Source organism: Microtus ochrogaster, chromosome 8 (genome assembly GCF_000317375.1).
Source record: "Microtus ochrogaster isolate Prairie Vole_2 chromosome 8, MicOch1.0, whole genome shotgun sequence".
In the NCBI taxonomy this organism is placed as follows: Eukaryota; Metazoa; Chordata; class Mammalia; order Rodentia; family Cricetidae; genus Microtus; species Microtus ochrogaster.
In genome coordinates this window covers 41654330-41659038 of record NC_022015.1, presented here as the reverse complement: position 1 = coordinate 41659038, position 4709 = coordinate 41654330, and positions in this window count along the sequence as shown.

The window sequence follows — 4709 nt, the reverse complement described above, 5'->3', positions numbered from 1 at the left end:
AGGGGATAGGAGAGGACCTAGTTTGCAGGGTCCGGGGCTCTGCGGTCTCCCCCCCTTAATTTAACCTCTGGCCCCCAAACCCAGACTTCTAGGTGTCGGGTGCCTGGATCTGCACGTCCGCCAGGACCATAGTTCTCTTCTGGCCCTGTCTCATTCTGTCTCTGAGGCCGAAACCGAGGCGGGCTACGGCATAAGGCCGAGTAGGGCGCGGATCCCGTGAGGGACTTGCGAGACCCTCGGCCAGCAAGGGGCAAGATGACGTCCGCGAGCGGGCCGACACGTGGATGGGGCTTCTGGGGAGAAGGGAGTGCAAAGGCGTCCAGGAACTCTACTTGGCCGGAGCACCCTACTTGGTTCGGTCTCACGGCCTTCAAGAAGTCGGGGGTTAGGGCGTGTAGAGTTAGCTCTGCGGCTTACAAAAGCCAGGACCCCAGGCGACCACCGCCCACCGGCTGAGATGGCGGCGCGCGGGGCGTTGTGGGCAATGTAGTCCACGGCTCGGCTTTGCTGCTCCTCCCAGTTAGATGCAGAGCCCGCCGCGAAGCGCAAACTTGTTTGAGGCGCGCCTCTCCTGGATGGCTGGGTTGTGCTGGGCGCGGCCCTGGGCACCCTGCAGCTTGCGCGTGTGCGAAGGAGGAAACTCTGGTATAGAGAGTAAACCAAAACTCACGATGATAAAGGTAATAATAGCAGTTGACCCCAAATGAGCGTTTATTTGGACCCCCATCCGGCCTGTTCCGCTTTGAGGGCAACGAGCTAGTTTTCCCAGTAGCTCCTCTATCCTTCACACTTTAGGAGACCACGTTCCTTCCTTCACTGTCTGAAACTTTAAATTGTCTCATTCATCCATTTCTCTTTCTCTCTTCTAGACAGCGAATTTTGGTAGCTGAGAGCACTGAAGACCTTGTTTGCTAATACCCAACCTTGGAACACCCTGTTCACTGTCAAACCTACAGGCCTTAGAAAACTATCCGGTCCCTACAGAACCCCAGCCCCTAAAACTCTGACTCAAGCAGACGACTCCGTCCTATTGGTTAAACAAATGACCATAAGAGAATGGTGGACTTTGTTTAAATAGGAAAACCCTTGGAAACTTCAATTGTGGCAACACAGTTAAATCATAGACATAGGGCTATATACGGGGGGACCTGGGATTTTGAGCCAAGGCTGTGTGGCACACACTATGGTAGAGTCTACCAGTGTCCTGTCCCCAACCCCGCCCCATCTCATACACCCCAATGAGGTTGTATAGCACTTTCTGGGACATCTCTTTGGCTGGCTCACTGTCTTCAGTCCCGAATAGACTCAGGATTACAGAGATAGTAGGTCCTAGCCCCTTATAGGCATCTTTTCTGTAGATGCACAAAGTAAAAGGCCTCTCAGCAGGTGGTGTTCAGAGAGTAAGTTGGGCCCAGGTCACACAGATGGTATTGCATCTAAACCCAAGATTTTGGGCTCCTCTCTTATACTGTATATATGTGTGTATGTGTTTTGTCTGCATGTGTGCATGTGTATCACCATGTGCCTGTAGCAGTCAGAAGAAAGCTTTGAATTTCCTGAACTGGAGTCACAGATGTTTGGGAGACATCATACGGGTGCTGGGAATTGAATTTGGGTCCTCTGCAAGAGCAATGTTCTAGACTCCTAAGGCAGCTCTCTAGACCCCCTTGATGCTATTCTTGGAGAGAAACCACAAAGGCTAGGGTAGTAGGTCAGAGATTGAACATTTGCCTAGCATGTGCGAGGAAGAGCATGGGTGTGATTCCCAGCCCTGTAAAAATAAGATGCAGGGAGAAGAGCCTGGGGAGGTAGCTCCCTTGGTACAGTGTACCCATGCCTTGGGTTCGATCCCAAGCACCACATGAATTGTTTGTGGTGGTGTACACTTGTAACCATAGTTGTGGAGGCAGGGGGATTGGAAATTCAGAGTCATTCTTGGTTACTTAGTGAGTTTGAGGCCAGCCTGAGAAACATGAGAGAATAATAAATAAAACGAGAAGACAGGTTTAGGAGTGGTGTTAGCGTGTGCCCGAGGACGGGAGGTGAACTGCTTACCAGGAACCTGGCTGGGGACAGTTCTTAGCAGGGGAAGCACTTGAGTAAGTTGGCGTTCCCCCCTCCACAGCCCATTGCAAGACATCAGCCTCTCTTCAGCTAGCCTATGGGGCCAGAGAGTCTGGCTCCTGCTGTGGCAGATTAGGCAGTGACATGCCTATCCCCAGCCTGACCTCTTCCATGCCTGAACTAATGGGAGAGTCACTTTTCCCAGGACTATATTCCCTATATGCTCAGCGCACCTCACCAAAGGCTCTGCCTCTGCCCCCAAAGTGATGACACTGAACACTGACTTTCCTGGTTAATGTGAACGTCTCCAGTTCAGTTCAGATGCCAGGTCCTTTCAGGGGCGGCCCATTCTGCTTTTCTCTCCAGCCACCTTATGTGTTGTCCCCGTCCCCAAGGCAGCCTCATTTTCCTGGGGCTGGCTGTTCTGTCTTGTCCCTTCCTGTGACTATTCATTGAGAGCAGAAAGATGGGTATGCTGGCCTGTAGCCTTCTTGGAACCTGGGCTTCTTCATAGAACCCTAGCGTTGGAGCACAAGGGGTTAGGTTTGAGTCCTGACTCTGCCCAGGAAGTGGGCAAATTGCTCATATGCCAGGAGCCAGAAGATCCTGACCTCTCTGTAACCCACAGCGCAGGCTCTGGATCCTTTATCCCGCTGTGCTCACCCACCAGCCCTCCTGTGACTGGAGTGTGCTTTGGCCTCTCATCCTGCCTGGTGCTTTAGCTTCCTTTTCCCATGTTCTACCTTTCCCAGGGGAGTGTGGCCCCCTCCCACCAGAGTGTAGCTAAGGATGCTCGTAGCACCTCCCTGAAGCGGAGGCCCTGGGGAAGGACCCATGGGCTGAAAGCAATCCCTTAATCGAGGGTAGAAGCCTGAAAGGCTGCCTTTGTCCCCCCCATTATTGCTTGCCGAGAAACTATTACCACTCCAAGGAGGAGGAAGGAGTCTTCTAATGGGGGGCGTCCGGCCTCAAGAGATTAGCCGTGGGGGAAGAAGAGGGCCTGGCCCAGCAAACAGCTTCCATCCTGTTTTCCAAGGACCTGCTTCCAGAAATTTCTCGGAAGGTCTCCTGAGGAAGACATAGGGCTTGAGGTTCAGGTCCTGAGTCCAGATCTCCTAACTTTAGTGTTGGTGAGCAGGGTCCCCTGTGCCAGAGCTCATCTGCCAGGAGCCAGAAGATCCTTTTTTCCTCCTTCCCCTCTGACATTACCATTTTCCCTAGCTTATGGGAGCTCTGGATTTGAACCTCAGCCTGGGGGTACAGAGCCAACCTCCACCCAGAATGGGAATGGCTCTCTTCTCCCAAGGAGGTTGGTGATCCTTGGGGCTCTGAAGGGTTATTTCTTTTACGGCCCTTTTAAGAGAGGGAGAGGATCACAGCGCTGCATACCCCCTCCCCTTTGTCTCCTCCAGAGCAGGGAGCAGAGGCCTGAAGTCAGAATGAGGGTTGAAATCCTCTCAGGAAGCTGTGTGACCTTGGGCAAGTCCCTTCCCCTCTCTGGGCCTCAAGTGGAGATAATAATCACACCACTGCACAAGGCTGCTGTCAGAGTCAACTAGACTCATTAAAGTTTGCCGCCATTATGGTGGGGATTTGGAGAACAGCCAGTGCCAGGCAGGGCTCCTCCTGAGGCCTGAGAGCCTGGGGCAAAGGCGCCAGTAGGGAAGCTCCTCCTTGGCTGACCCTCCTCCCCCAGAGCCAGCTCCAACTCTTTCTGGGTTTCTAGGTGACTTGGCTGGCCCCTCTGGATGAGTTCTACTTTAAACCTGCTGCTGCTGCCTCCTTTGTATTGGAGGGGCTCCCACAGGGGCCCTCAGGCAGGAGCCCCCCCCAGCCAAGCCCTGCGGGAGGGGCTGCAGCCCCCACCCCTGCCGGTGCCCAGGAGCCTGCCCCTTCCGTTCCTCCCTGTTGCTGGAACACAGATTTCAGGGCACCTGCTGTGGGCCAGGCACTGCACAACCCCTCCTTTGGGGACACCCATGAGGCTTCTGCCCCCTCTGGGCAAACAACCATTCTTCACTATGCAGTTTTCAGCTAAGAGGCTCATAGAGACTAGTTCCCATCACAGGGTCAGCAGGGCAAGAACTGCGCCAAGATTTTCTCTGGAAAGCCAGGACGCTTGGGTCCTCAAAGGAGGTGGCAGGCTCTGGGCCTCCAAGGCTAGGGACGGGGGAGGGGCGCCTGCTGGCGGGAGGCCCATTAGCCAGCTAAGTGCTCCCTGGGAGGGGGGGGGGACTGTACTGCAGCAGGAGGGGGTGAGGCGAAGTGAGGGCACGCGGGTGGGGTGGGATAGAGAGATGGAGTGACGTTTCCTGAGCTCACTTAAGTGCGGCAGGAGCGAGATGGGGTACAATCTGCGCCCCCAGCCCTATTATCTTCACCTTTTCCACTTGGAGCCCTCAATGAACTGACCTTGGCCCATCTTAGGCAGCTCTAACCCTCATCCTTCCAGGTGCACCCTCAATAGTTCTGTGGCCCCAAGCTCTCTTCTTTTATCTAAGACCCCGGAAAAATAAAGTCCTACTGAGCCGTCCGCAACAAAGACCCCCAAATCTGCTCCATCCTCCCTCTGGATGCAGTCACCGCCCCGACCACCAGGGGGCGCCGCCGCGGGCCGGGCGGGCCCGACGCGGTGGGAGGGGGCG